The sequence below is a fragment of the Oncorhynchus tshawytscha genome, linkage group LG13, assembly GCF_018296145.1.
Source record: "Oncorhynchus tshawytscha isolate Ot180627B linkage group LG13, Otsh_v2.0, whole genome shotgun sequence".
NCBI classification, from domain to species: Eukaryota; Metazoa; Chordata; class Actinopteri; order Salmoniformes; family Salmonidae; genus Oncorhynchus; species Oncorhynchus tshawytscha.
In genome coordinates this window covers 92,571,441-92,586,769 of record NC_056441.1, presented here as the reverse complement: position 1 = coordinate 92,586,769, position 15,329 = coordinate 92,571,441, and positions in this window count along the sequence as shown.

The following is a 15,329-nucleotide window of genomic DNA, read 5'->3' as shown; positions in this document are numbered from 1 at the left end:
CTCTCCCCTCTTCCCTCTTCCCTCTCCCTCTCCCTCTCCCCTCTTCCCTCTTCCCCTCTTCCTCTTCCTCTCCCTCTCCCTCTCCTCTCCCTCTTCCCTCTCCTCTCCTCTTCCCTCTCCTCTTCTTCCCTCTCCCCTCTCCCCTCTTCCCTCTCCCCTCTCCCCTCCCCTCTCCCCTCTTCCCTCTTCCCTCTCCCCTCTCCCCTCTTCCCTCTCCCTCTCCCTCTTCCCTCTTCCCTCTCCCCTCTCCCTCTCCCTCTCCCCTCTCCCCTCTTCCCTCTCCCCTCCCCCTCTTCCCTCTTCCCTCTCCCTCCCCTCTTCCCTCTCCCCTCTTCCCTCCCTCCCCTCTCCCTCTTCCATCTTCCCTCTCCCTCTTCCATCTTCCCTCTCCCTCTTCCCTCTCCCCTCTTCCTCTTCCCTCTTCCCTCTCCTCTCCCTCTCCCTCTCCCTGTCCCCTCTTCCCTCTCCCCTCTCCCCTCTTCCCTCTCCCCTCTCCCTTCCCTCTCCCTGTCCCCTCTCCCTCTCCCCTCCTTCTCTCCCCTCTTCCTCTCCCCTCTCCCCTCTCCTCTCCCTCTCCCCTTCCTTCCCTCTTCCCTCTTCCTTCCCTCCATCTTCCATCTCCCTCTCCTTCCATCTCCCCTCCATCCCATCTCCTCTTCCCTCTCCCCTCTCCCCTCTCCCTCTCTCCCTCTCCCCTCTCCCTCCATCTCCCCTCTCCCTCTCCTTCCATCTCCCTCTCCCCTCTCCCTCTCCCTCTCCTTCCCTCTCCCCTCTCCCCTCCTCCCTCTCCCCTCTCCCCTCCCTCTCCCTCTCCTTCCATCTCCCCTCTCCCTCCCTTCCATCTCCCTCTCCCTCTCCTTCCCTCCCCTCTCCCCTCTCTCCCTTCCATCTCCCTCTTTCCCATCTCCCTCTCCTTCCATCTTCCTCTCCCCTCTCCTCTCCCTCTCCTTCCATCTCCCCTCTCCCTCCTCCTTCCCTCCCTCCCCCTTCTCCCCTCTCCTTCTTCCATCTCCCCTCCCCTCTTCCCCTCTCCCTCTCCCTCTCCCCTCTCCTTCTCTTCTCCTTCTTCCATCTTCTCTCTCCCTCTCCCCTCCCTGTCCTTCTTCCCTCTCCCTCTCCCCATCTTCCATTTTCCTCTTCCATCTCCTTCTTCCCTCTCCCATCTCCCATTTTCCCTCTTCCATCTCCTCTTCCCTCTCCCCTCTTCCCTCTCCTCTCCCTTCTTCCCATCTCCCCTCTCCCATTTTCCCTCTTCCATCTCCTCTCTTCCTCTCCCTGTCCCCTCTCCCTTCTTCCCTCTCCTTCTTCCCTCTCCCTTCCCTGTCCCCTCTCCTTCTTCCCTCTCCTTCTTCCCTCTCCCTTCTTCCCTCTTCCCTCTCCCCTTCCCTCTCCTCTCCTTCTTCCCTCTCCTTCTTCCTTTTCCCTCTTCCCCTCTCCTCTTCCTCTCCCCTCTCCCCTGTCCCCTCTCCCTTCCCTCTCCTCTTCCTCTCCCCTCTCCCCGCCTCTTCCCTCTCCCTTCTTCCCTCTTCCCTCTTCCCTGTCCCCTCTCCCTTCTTCCTCCTTCCTCTCATTCCCTCTCCCATTCTCCTCTCCCTGTCCCCTCTCCTTCTTCCCTCTCCCTTCCCCTCTCCTTCTTCCTCTTCCCTCTCCTTCTTCCCTCTTCCATCTCCCCTCTTCCCTCTTCCCTCTCCCTGTCCCCTGACCCCTCTCCCTTCTTCCCCTCTCCCCTCTCCCTTCTTCCTCTCCCCTCTCCTTCTTCTGTCCTCTCCCTTCTTCCCTCTCCTTCTTCCCTCTCCTTCTTCCCTCTTCCCTCTCCCCTGTCCCTCTCCTTCTTCCTCTTCCATCTTCTCTCCCCCTCTTCCCTCTCCCTCTCCTGTCCCTTCCCTCTCCCTTCTTCCCTCTCCCTTCTTCCCTCCCTCCCTTCTTCCCTTCTTCCCTCTCCTCCCCCTCTCCCTTCTTCCCTCTTCCCTCTCCCTCCTCTCCCTCTTCCCTCTTCCCTCTCCCCTCTTCCCTCTCCCTCTCTTCCCTCTCCCCTCTTCCCTCTCCCCTCTCCTGTCCCCTCCCCTCCCTTCTTCCCTCTCCCTTCTTCCCTCTCCCTTCTTCCCTCTTCCCTCTCCTCTGTCCCCTCTCCCTTCTTCCCTCTTCCATCTCCTCTCTCCCCTCTTCCCTTCCTTCTTCCCTCTCCCCTTCTTCCCTCTCCTCTCTCCCCTCTTCCCTCTCCCTTCTTCCCTCTCCCTTCTTCCCTCTTCCCTCTCCTCTGTCCCTTCCCCTCTTCCATCTTCCATCTCCCTCTTCCCTCTTCCCTCTCCCTTCTTCCCTCTCCTTCTTCCCTCTCCTCTCTCCCTCTCCCCTGTCCCCTGACCCCTCTCCCTTCTTCCCTCTTCCCCTGTCCCCTCTCCCTTCTTCCTGTCCCCTCTCCCTCTCCCTCTCCTTCTTCCCTCTCCTTCTTCCCTCTCCTTCTTCCCTCTTCCCTCTCCCCTGTCCCTCTGCCTTCTTCCCTCTTCCATCTTCTCTCCCCCTCTTCCTCTCCCTCTCCTCTGTCCCCTGTCCCCTCTCCTTCTTCCCTCTCCTTCTTCCCTCTCCTTCTTCCCTCTTCCCTCTCTGTCCCCTCTCCCTTCTTCCTCTTCCATCTCCTCTCTCCCTCTTCCCTCTCCCTTCTTCCCTCTCCTTCTTCCCTCTCCTCTCTCCCCTCTCCCCCTCCCCTCTCCCTGTCCCCTCTTCCCTCTTCCCTCTTCCTCTTCCTCTCCCTTCTTCCCTCTCCTTCTTCCCTCTCCCTCTCCCCTCCCCTCTCCCCTGTCCCCTCTCCCTTCTTCCCTCTCCTTCTTCCCTCTCCTCTCTCCCTCTCCCCTCTCCCCTGTCCCTCTTCCATCTTCCTCTCCCCTCTTCTCTTCCTCTCCCTTCTTCCCTCTCCTTCTTCCCTCTCCTCTTCCCTTCTCTCCCTCTCCCCTGTCCCCTCTTCCATCTTCCATCTCCCCTCTTCCCTCTTCCTCTTCCCTCTCCCTCTTCCATCTTCCATCTCCCTCTTCCCTCTCCCTTCTTCCCTCTCCCTTCCCCTCTTCCCTCCCTCTCTGTCCCCTCTCCCTCTTCCCTCTTCCATCTCCCTTCTTCCCTCTCCCATCTTCCCTCTCCCTTCTTCCCTCTTCCCTCTCCTCTGTCCCCTCTCCCTCTCCCCTCTTCCCTCTCCCTTCTTCCCTCTCCTTCTTCCCTCTCCTCTCTCCCCTCTCCCCTGTCCCCTCTTCCATCTTCCATCTTCCATCTCCCCTCTTCCCTCTTCCCTCTTCCCTCTCCCTTCTTCCCTCTCCTTTCTTCCCTCTCCTCTCTCCCCTCCCTGTCCCCTCCCCTCTCCCTTCTTCCTGTCCCCTCTCCCTTCTTCCCTCTTCCCTCTCCCTGTCCCCTCTCCTTCTTCCCTCTTCCTTCTTCCCTCTTCCCTCTTCCCTGTCCCCCTCTCCCTTCTTCCTCTCCCTCTTCCCTCTCCCTTCTTCCCTCTCCCTCTCCTTCTTCCCTGTCCCCTCTCCCTTCTTCCCTCTCCTTCTCCCCTCTTCCCTCTCCCTGTCCCTCTCCCTTCTTCCCTCTCCCTTCTTCCCTCTTCCCTCTTCCCCTGTCCCCTCTCCCTTCTTCCTTCCTCTCCTCTCCTTCTTCCCTCTCCTTCTTCCCTCTCCCTTCTTCCTCTTCCTCTCCTCTGTCCCCTCTCTTCTTCCCTCTTCCATCTCCTCTTCCCCTCTCCCTCTCCCTCTCCCCTCTCCCCTTCTTCCCTCTTCCCCTCTTCCTTCTTCCCTCTCCTTCTTCCCTCTCCTCTCTCCCTCTCTCCCCTGTCCCCTCTTCCATCTCCCCTTCCCTCTTCCTTCCTCTCCTTCTTCCCTGTCCCCTCTTCCATCTCCCCTCTTCCCTCTTCCCTCTCCTTCTTCCCTCTCCCTTCTTCCCTCTCCTCTCTCCTCTCCCTGTCCCCTCTCCCCTTCTTCCCTCTCCCCTCTTCCCTCTTCCCTCTCCTTCTTCCCTATCCCTTCTTCCCTCTTCCCTCTCCTCTGTCCCCTCTCCTTCTTCCCTCTTCCATCTCCTCTCTCTCCCCTCTTCCCTCTCCCATCTCCCCTCTCCCTTCTTCCCTCTTCCCCTGTCCCCTCTCCCCTTCTTCCTCTTCCATCTCCTCTCTCCCCTCTCCCCTGTCCCCTCTCCTTCTTCCCTCTTCCATCTTCCATCTCCCCTCTCCCTCTCCCCCTGTCCCCTGTCCCCTCCCCTTCTTCCCTCTCCCTCTCCCTGTCCTCTCCCCTCCCCTCTCCTTCTTCCCTGTCCCCTCTCCCTGTCCTTCTTCCCTCTTCTCTCTCCTCCTCTCCCCTCTCCCCTGTCCCCTCTCCCCCTTCCCTCTTCCATCTCCTCTCTCCCCTCTCCTTCTTCCCTCTCCCTTCTTCCCTCTTCTCTCTCCCTCTTCCCTCTCCTTCTTCCCTCTCCCTTCTTCCCTCCTCTTCTCCTCTCCCCTGTCCCTCTTCCATCTTCCATCTCCCCTCTTCCCTCTTCCTCTTCCTCTCCCTTCTTCCCTCTCCCTTCTTCCCTCCCTCTTCCCTCTCCCCTGTCCCCTGACCCCTCTCCCTTCTTCCTCTTCCCTGTCCCCTCTCCCTTCTTCCTGTCCCCTGTCCTGTCCCCTCTCCTTCTTCCCTCTCCCTTCTACCCTCTCCCTTCTTCCCTCTTCCCTCTCCCTGTCCCCTCTCTCTTCTTCCCTCTTCCATCTTCTCCTCCCCCTCTCCCCTCTCCCTGTCCCCTCTCTCCCTTGTCCCCTCCCTGTCCCCTGTCCTCTCCCTCTTCCTCTCCCTCCTCTTCCCTCTTCCCTGTCCTGTCCTCTCCCTTCTTCCCTCTTCCATCTCCTCTCTCCCCTCTTCCCTCTCCCCTCTTCCCTCTCCTTCTTCCCTCTCCTTCTTCCCCTCTCCCTGTCCCCTCTTCCATCTCCCCTCTTCCTCTTCCCTCTCCCTTCTTCCTCTCCCTTCTTCCCTCTCCTCTCTTCCTCTCCCTGTCCCTCTCCTTCTTCCCTCTCCCTCTTCCCCTCTTCCCTCTCCATTCTTCCTCTCCTTCTTCCCTCTTCCCTCTCCTCTCTCCCCTCTCCCTTCTTCCCTCTTCCATCTCCTCTCTTCCCTCTCCCATCTCCCTCTCCCTTCTTCCCTCTTCCTCCCCTCTCCTTCTTCCCTCTTCCATCTTCCATCTTCCATCTTCCATCTTCCCCTCTTCCATCTCCCTCTCTCCCTCTCCCCTCCTGTCCCCTCTCCCTTCTTCCCTCTCCCTCTCCTGTCCTCTTCCCTCTCCCTGTCCCCTCTCCCTTCTTCCCCTGTCCCTCCCCTGTCCTTCTTCCCTCTTCCATCTCCTCTCTTCCCTCTCCCATCTCCCCTCTCCCTTCTTCCCTCTTCCTCTGTCCCCTCTCCTTCTTCCCTCTTCCATCTCCTCCTCTTCCTCTCCCTTCTTCCCTCTCCTTCTTCCTCTTCCCTCTCCTCTCCCCTCTCCCCTGTCCCCTCTCCCTCTCCTTCTTCCTCTTCCATCTCCTCTTCCCTGTCCCCTCTCCCCTCTCCCCTCTCCCTCTCCTCTTCCCTCTCCTTCTTCCCTCTTCCCTCTCCTCTCTCCCCTCTCCCTCTTCCCTCTCCTTCTTCCTCTCCTTCTTCCCTCTCCCTGTCCCTCTCCCTTCTTCCCTCTCCCTGTCCTCTCCTTCTTCCCTCTCCCCTCTCCCCTGTCCTCTCCCCTGTCCCCTCTTTCTTCCCTCTCCCCCTGTCCCCTCTCCTTCTTCTTCCCTCTCCCTCTCCTGTCCTCTCCCCTCTCCCTGTCCCCTCTCCTTCTTCCCTGTCCCCTCTCCCCTGTCCCTTCTTCCCTCTTCCATCTCCTCTCTCCCCTCTTCCCTCTCCCCTGTCCCCTCTCCCTTCTTCCCTCTTCCATCTCTCTCTCTCCCCTCTTCCCTCTCCTTCTTCCTCTTCCCTCTTCCTCTCCTCTCTCCCCTCCCCTCTCCCTGTCCCCTCTCCCCTGTCCCTTCTTCCTCTTCCATCTCCCTCTCCTGTGTCCCTCTCCCTGTCCCCTCTCCTTTCTTCCCTCTCCTTCTACCCTCTCCTTCTTCCCTCTTCCCTCTCCTCTGTCCCCTCTCCCTTCTTCCCTCTTCCATCTCCTCTCTCCCTCTTCCCTCTCCTCTCCCCTCTCCCTTCTTCCCTCTTCCTCCTGTCCCCTCTCCCCTTCTTCCCTCTCCCTTCTTCCCTCTCCTCTCTCCCCTCTCCCTGTCCCTCTTCCATCTCCCCTCTTCCTCTTCCCTCTCTTCCCTTCTTCCCTGTCCCCTCTTCCATCTCCCTCTTCCCTCTTCCCTCTCCTTCTTCCCTCTCCCTTCTTCCCTCTCCTCTCTCCCTCTCCCCTGTCCCCTCTCCTTCTTCCCTCTCCCCTCTTCCCTCTTCCCTCTCCCTTCTTCCTCCCTTCTTCCCTCTTCCTCTCCTCTGTCCCTCTCCTTCTTCCCTCTTCCATCTCCTCTCTCCCCTCTTCCCTCTCCCATCTCCCCTCTCCCTTCTTCTCTTCCCTGTCCCCTCTCCCTTCTTCCCTCTTCCATCTCCTCTCTCCCCTCTCCCTGTCCCCTCTCCCTTCTTCCCTCTTCCATCTTCCCTCTCCCCTCTCCTCTCCCTGTCCCTGTCCCTCTCCTTCTTCCCTCTCCCCTCTCCCTGTCCTCTCCCCTGTCCCCTCTCCTTCTTCCCTGTCCCTCTCCCTGTCCTTCTTCCCTCTTCTCTCTCCCCTCTCCCCTCTTCCCTGTCCCCTCTCCTTCTTCCCTCTTCCATCTCCTCTCTCCCCTCTCCCTTCTTCCCTCTCCCCTTCTTCCCTCTCTCTCTCCTCTTCCCTCTCCCTTCTTCCTCTCCCTCTTCCCTCTCCTCTCTCCTCTCCCCTGTCCCCTCTTCCATCTTCCATCTCCCTCTCTTCCCTCTTCCCTCTTCCCTCTCCCTTCTTCCCTCTCCCTTCTTCCCTCTCCTCTCTCCCCTCTCCCCTGTCCCCTGACCCCTCTCCCTTCTTCCCTCTTCCCCTGTCCCTCTCCTTCTTCCCTGTCCCCTCTCCCTGTCCCCTCTCCCTTCTTCCTCTCCTTCTACCCTCTCCTTCTTCCCTCTTCCCTCTCCCCTGTCCCCTCTCTCTTCTTCCCTCTTCCATCTTCTCTCCCCTCTTCCCTCTCCTCTCCCCTGTCCCCTGTCCCCTCTCCTTCTTCCCTCTCCTTCTTCCCTCTTCCCTCTCCTGTCCCCTCTCCCCTTCTTCCCTCTTCCATCTCCTCTCTCCCCTCTTCCTCTCCCTTCTTCCCTCTCCCTTCTTCCCTCTCCTCTCTCCCTCTCTCCCTTCCCTCTCCATCTCCCTCTTCCCTCTTCCCTCTTCCATCTCCCTCTCCCCTCTTCCCTTCCTTCTTCCCTCTCCCTTCTTCCTCTCCTCTCTCCCTCTCCCTGTCCCCTCTCCTTCTTCCCTCTCCCCTCTTCCTCTTCCCTCTCCCTTCTTCCCTCTCCCTTCTTCCCTCTTCCCTCTCCTCTGTCCCTTCCCTTCCCCTCTTCCATCTCCTCTCTTCCCTCTCCCCTCTCCCCTCTCCTTCTTCCCTCTTCCCTGTCCCCTCTCCTTCTTCCCTCTTCCATCTCCTCTCTCCCCTCTCCTGTCCCTCTCCTTCTTCCCTCTTCCATCTTTCCATCTTCCATCTCCCCTCTCCCCTCTCCCTGTCCCTGTCCCCTCTCCCCTCTTCCCTCTCCCTCTCTCCCTGTCCTCTCCCCTCTCCCCTCTCCCCTCTCCTTCTTCCCTGTCCCCTCTCCCTGTCCATTCTTCCCTCTTCCATCTCCTCTCTTCCCTCTCCCATCTCCTGTCCTTCTTCCCTCTTCCCTGTCCCTCTCCCTTCTTCCTCTTCCATCTCTTCTCCCTCTCCCTCTTCCCCTCTCCCTTCTTCCCTCTTCCCTTCTTCCTCTCTCCCCTCTCCCTGTCCCTCTCCCCTGTCCCTTCTTCCCTCTTCCATCTCCTCTCCCCTCTTCCCTCTTCCCTCCCCTGTCCCCTCTCCCTTCTTCCCTCTTCCATCTTCCCTCTTCCCTCTCTCTCTCCCCTCTCCTTCTTCCCTCTCCCTCTTCCATCTCCTTCTTCCCTCTCCCTGTCCCCTCTCCCTTCTTCCCTCTCCCTGTCCCCTCCCTCCCTTCCCTTCCCTCTCTCTCCCCTGTCCTCTCCCCTTCCCTCTCCTCTTCCTCCCTCTCTCCCTCCCCTGTCCCCTTCCCTCTCTCCCTTCCATCTCCCTGTCTCTCTCCCTCCCCTGTCCTCTCCCTTCTTCCTGTCCCTCTCCCCTGTCCTCTCCTTCCCTCTCCCTCTCCCCTCTCTCCCTCTCCCTCCTCCCTCTCTCCTTCTTCCCTCTCTCCTCTCTCCCTCTCCTTCTTCCCTCTCCCTTCTTCCCTCTTCCCCTCTTCCCTCTCCTCTCTCCCTCTCCCTGTCCCTCTCCCCTGTCCCTTCTTCCCTCTTCCATCTCCTCTCCCCTGTCCCCTCTCCCCTCTCCCCTGTCCCTTCTTCCATCTCCTCTCTCCCCTCTCCCCTGTCCCCTGTCCCCTCTCCCTTCTTCCCTCTTCCATCTCCCCACTCAGGCAGAAAGGTGGAAGCTAAAAGGTGCATCCGATCAGTGAGGATGCTCCGGTTGACAGGGGCTCAATGACTCAAGGTCACAGCATTTAGCAGACAAAGACAATAGGCTTATCTAACTACTTTCCTCTGTCCTCCCATCATCAACGATGCCAGTCACAGACCCTGAGTGACAGCTCCTCGATTTATGTTAATCACAAGGCTCTGTTGTTCAAATCACCTACCTTGCTGTGGTTAAACCTGATGTTAAGGACAAAAGAAACTCGGAGAAGATCACATGACCTTTCTCTCCCATTTGTTTTATATTTACCTTTTTGAGAGGACCTACTTTAGTTGAACGGGACTGACTATAAAGCGTAATTCCGAGTCCACAGAGGCAGAGTCACGATAGTCTGGTGTCCCATTGTGACATAGCTAGGCGGCTCTGGGACCGTCAATCCGCGGGGGACTCACAGCCCCGGACACGCACCTCACCAACATTCCCAACCAATGCCGCTCCGCTTATGTCCTCTATTCATTGGAAAGTGTTGACAGTTGAAGAAATGACTTGAGTCACGCAGAGGATTCAAACATATGAAAACCAATATACGTTGTGGACTCTGATAGACCCGTACATCTCTCTGGATAGGAGTGTCTGCTAAATGACCAAAACATGAACATTTACAGCAGTCATACTGAATCAACATTACAGATACAGAGAGTGTTCATACCTATAGACTTTTACCACCTTTTGTTTCAGCCTGAATTTAAAGGTCTGGTATGTGACTAGAGATATACTGTATATTACAGGTCTGGTCTGGTATATAACTAGAGATATACTGTATATTACAGGTCTGGTCTGGTATATAACTAGAGATATACTGTATATTACAGGTCTGGTATGTGACTAGAGATATACTGTATATTACAGGTCTGGTATATAACTAGAGATATACTGTATATTAAAGGTCTGGTATATAACTAGAGATATACTGTATATTACAGGTCTGGTATGTGACTAGAGATATACTGTATATTAAAGGTCTGGTATATAACTAGAGATATACTGTATATTAAAGGTCTGGTATATAACTAGAGATATACTGTATATTAAAGGTCTGGTATATAACTAGAGATATACTGTATATTACAGGTCTGGTATGTGACTAGAGATATACTGTATATTACAGGTCTGGTATATAACTAGAGATATACTGTATATTACAGGTCTGGTATATAACTAGAGATATACTGTATATTAAAGGTGTGGTCTGGTATATAACTAGAGATATACTGTATATTACAGGTCTGGTATATAACTAGAGATATACTGTATATTACAGGTCTGGTATATAACTAGAGATATACTGTATATTACAGGTCTGGTATATAACTAGAGATATACTGTATATTACAGGTCTGGTATATAACTAGAGATATACTGTATATTACAGGTCTGGTATATAACTAGAGATATACTGTATATTACAGGTCTGGTATATAACTAGAGATATACTGTATATTACAGGTCTGGTATGTGACTAGAGATATACTGTATATTACAGGTCTGGTATATAACTAGAGATATACTGTATATTACAGGTCTGGTATATAACTAGAGATATACTGTATATTACAGGTCTGGTATATAACTAGAGATATACTGTATATTACAGGTCTGGTATATAACTAGAGATATACTGTATATTACAGGTCTGGTATATAACTAGAGATATACTGTATATTACAGGTGTGGTATATAACTAGAGATATACTGTATATTACAGGTGTGGTATATAACTAGAGATATACTGTATATTACAGGTCTGGTCTGGTATATAACTAGAGATATACTGTATATTAAAGGTCTGGTATATAACTAGAGATATACTGTATATTAAAGGTCTGGTATATAACTAGAGATATACTGTATATTACAGGTGTGGTATATAACTAGAGATATACTATACTGTATATTACAGGTCTGGTCTGGTATATAACTAGAGATATACTGTATATTACAGGTCTGGTCTGGTATATAACTAGAGATATACTGTATATTAAAGGTCTGGTATATAACTAGAGATATACTGTATATTAAAGGTCTGGTATGTGACTAGAGATATACTGTATATTACAGGTCTGGTATATAACTAGAGATATACTGTATATTACAGGTCTGGTATATAACTAGAGATATACTGTATATTACAGGTCTGGTATATAACTAGAGATATACTGTATATTACAGGTCTGGTATATATAACTAGAGATATACTGTATATTAAAGGTCTGGTCTGGTATATAACTAGAGATATACTGTATATTACAGGTCTGGTCTGTATATAACTAGAGATATACTGTATATTACAGGTCTGGTATATAACTAGAGATATACTGTATATTAAAGGTCTGGTCTGGTATATAACTAGAGATATACTGTATATTAAAGGTCTGGTATATAACTAGAGAAATACTGTATATTAAAGGTCTGGTATATAACTAGAGATATACTGTATATTACAGGTCTGGTCTGGTATATAACTAGAGATATACTGTATATTAAAGGTCTGGTCTGGTATATAACTAGAGATATACTGTATATTACAGGTCTGGTCTGGTATATAACTAGAGATATACTGTATATTAAAGGTCTGGTATATAACTAGAGATATACTGTATATTAAAGGTCTGGTATGTGACTAGAGATATACTGTATATTACAGGTCTGGTCTGGTATATAACTAGAGATATACTGTATATTAAAGGTCTGGTCTGGTATATAACTAGAGATATACTGTATATTAAAGGTCTGGTCTGGTATATAACTAGAGATATACTGTATATTAAAGGTCTGGTCTGGTATATAACTAGAGAAATACTGTATATTAAAGGTCTGGTCTGGTATATAACTAGAGATATACTGTATATTACAGGTCTGGTCTGGTATATAACTAGAGATATACTGTATATTAAAGGTCTGGTATATAACTAGAGATATACTGTATATTAAAGGTCTGGTATGTGACTAGAGATATACTGTATATTACAGGTGTGGTCTGGTATATAACTAGAGATATACTGTATATTAAAGGTCTGGTATATAACTAGAGATATACTGTATATTAAAGGTCTGGTATGTGACTAGAGATATACTGTATATTACAGGTCTGGTCTGGTATATAACTAGAGATATACTGTATATTAAAGGTCTGGTATGTGACTAGAGATATACTGTATATTAAAGGTCTGGTATGTGACTAGAGATATACTGTATATTACAGGTCTGGTCTGGTATATAACTAGAGATATACTGTATATTAAAGGTCTGGTATATAACTAGAGATATACTGTATATTAAAGGTCTGGTATATAACTAGAGATATACTGTATATTACAGGTCTGGTCTGGTATATAACTAGAGATATACTGTATATTAAAGGTCTGGTATATAACTAGAGATATACTGTATATTAAAGGTCTGGTATATAACTAGAGATATACTGTATATTAAAGGTCTGGTATATAACTAGAGATATACTGTATATTACAGGTCTGGTATATAACTAGAGATATACTGTATATTACAGGTCTGGTATATGACTAGAGATATACTGTATATTAAAGGTCTGGTATATAACTAGAGATATACTGTATATTAAAGGTCTGGTATATAACTAGAGATATACTGTATATTAAAGGTCTGGTATATAACTAGAGATATACTGTATATTAAAGGTCTGGTATATAACTAGAGATATACTGTATATTACAGGTCTGGTATATAACTAGAGATATACTGTATATTAAAGGTCTGGTATGTGACTAGAGATATACTGTATATTACAGGTCTGGTATATAACTAGAGATATACTGTATATTACAGGTCTGGTCTGGTATATAACTAGAGATATACTGTATATTAAAGGTCTGGTATGTGACTAGAGATATACTGTATATTAAAGGTCTGGTATGTGACTAGAGATATACTGTATATTACAGGTCTGGTCTGGTATATAACTAGAGATATACTGTATATTAAAGGTCTGGTATGTGACTAGAGATATACTGTATATTACAGGTGTGGTCTGGTATATAACTAGAGATATACTGTATATTAAAGGTCTGGTATATAACTAGAGATATACTGTATATTACAGGTCTGGTCTGGTATATAACTAGAGATATACTGTATATTACAGGTCTGGTCTGGTATATAACTAGAGATATACTGTATATTACAGGTCTGGTATATAACTAGAGATATACTGTATATTAAAGGTCTGGTATATAACTAGAGATATACTGTATATTACAGGTCTGGTCTGGTATATAACTAGAGATATACTGTATATTAAAGGTCTGGTATGTGACTAGAGATATACTGTATATTACAGGTCTGGTCTGGTATATAACTAGAGATATACTGTATATTAAAGGTCTGGTATGTGACTAGAGATATACTGTATATTACAGGTCTGGTCTGGTATATAACTAGAGATATACTGTATATTACAGGTCTGGTCTGGTATATAACTAGAGATATACTGTATATTACAGGTCTGGTCTGGTATATAACTAGAGATATACTGTATATTACAGGTCTGGTATATAACTAGAGATATACTGTATATTACAGGTCTGGTCTGGTATATAACTAGAGATATACTGTATATTACAGGTCTGGTATATAACTAGAGATATACTGTATATTAAGGTCTGGTCTGTATGTGACTAGAGATATACTGTATATTACAGGTCTGGTATATAACTAGAGATATACTGTATATTACAGGTCTGGTCTGGTATATAACTAGAGATATACTGTATATTACAGGTCTGGTCTGGTATATAACTAGAGATATACTGTATATTAAAGGTCTGGTATATAACTAGAGATATACTGTATATTACAGGTCTGGTCTGGTATATAACTAGAGATATACTGTATATTAAAGGTCTGGTCTGGTATATAACTAGAGATATACTGTATATTACAGGTCTGGTCTGGTATATAACTAGAGATATACTGTATATTACAGGTCTGGTCTGGTATATAACTAGAGATATACTGTATATTACAGGTCTGGTCTGGTATATAACTAGAGATATACTGTATATTACAGGTCTGGTCTGGTATATAACTAGAGATATACTGTATATTAAAGGTCTGGTATGTGACTAGAGATATACTGTATATTACAGGTGTGGTCTGGTATATAACTAGAGATATACTGTATATTACAGGTCTGGTCTGGTATATAACTAGAGAAATACTGTATATTAAAGGTCTGGTATATAACTAGAGAAATACTGTATATTAAAGGTCTGGTCTGGTATATAACTAGAGATATACTGTATATTAAAGGTCTGGTCTGGTATATAACTAGAGATATACTGTATATTACAGGTCTGGTCTGGTATATAACTAGAGATATACTGTATATTACAGGTCTGGTCTGGTATATAACTAGAGATATACTGTATATTACAGGTCTGGTCTGGTATATAACTAGAGATATACTGTATATTAAAGGTCTGGTCTGGTATATAACTAGAGATATACTGTATATTACAGGTCTGGTCTGGTATATAACTAGAGATATACTGTATATTACAGGTCTGGTCTGGTATATAACTAGAGATATACTGTATATTACAGGTCTGGTCTGGTATATAACTAGAGATATACTGTATATTAAAGGTCTGGTATATAACTAGAGATATACTGTATATTACAGGTCTGGTCTGGTATATAACTAGAGATATACTGTATATTACAGGTCTGGTCTGGTATATAACTAGAGATATACTGTATATTACAGGTCTGGTCTGGTATATAACTAGAGATATACTGTATATTACAGGTCTGGTCTGGTATATAACTAGAGATATACTGTATATTACAGGTGTGGTCTGGTATATAACTAGAGATATACTGTATATTAAAGGTCTGGTCTGGTATATAACTAGAGATATACTGTATATTACAGGTCTGGTCTGGTATATAACTAGAGATATACTGTATATTACAGGTGTGGTCTGGTATATAACTAGAGATATACTGTATATTAAAGGTCTGGTATGTGACTAGAGATATACTGTATATTACAGGTCTGGTCTGGTATATAACTAGAGATATACTGTATATTAAAGGTCTGGTATATAACTAGAGATATACTGTATATTACAGGTCTGGTCTGGTATATAACTAGAGATATACTGTATATTGGTCTGGTATATAACTAGAGATATACTGTATATTACAGGTCTGGTCTGGTATATAACTAGAGATATACTGTATATTAAAGGTCTGGTATATAACTAGAGATATACTGTATATTAAAGGTCTGGTATATAACTAGAGATATACTGTATATTAAAGGTCTGGTATATAACTAGAGATATACTGTATATTACAGGTCTGGTCTGGTATATAACTAGAGATATACTGTATATTAAAGGTCTGGTATATAACTAGAGATATACTGTATATTACAGGTCTGGTCTGGTATATAACTAGAGATATACTGTATATTAAAGGTCTGGTATATAACTAGAGATATACTGTATATTAAAGGTCTGGTATATAACTAGAGATATACTGTATATTACAGGTCTGGTCTGGTATATAACTAGAGATATACTGTATATTACAGGTCTGGTCTGGTATATAACTAGAGATATACTGTATATTAAAGGTCTGGTATATAACTAGAGATATACTGTATATTAAAGGTCTGGTATATAACTAGAGATATACTGTATATTACAGGTCT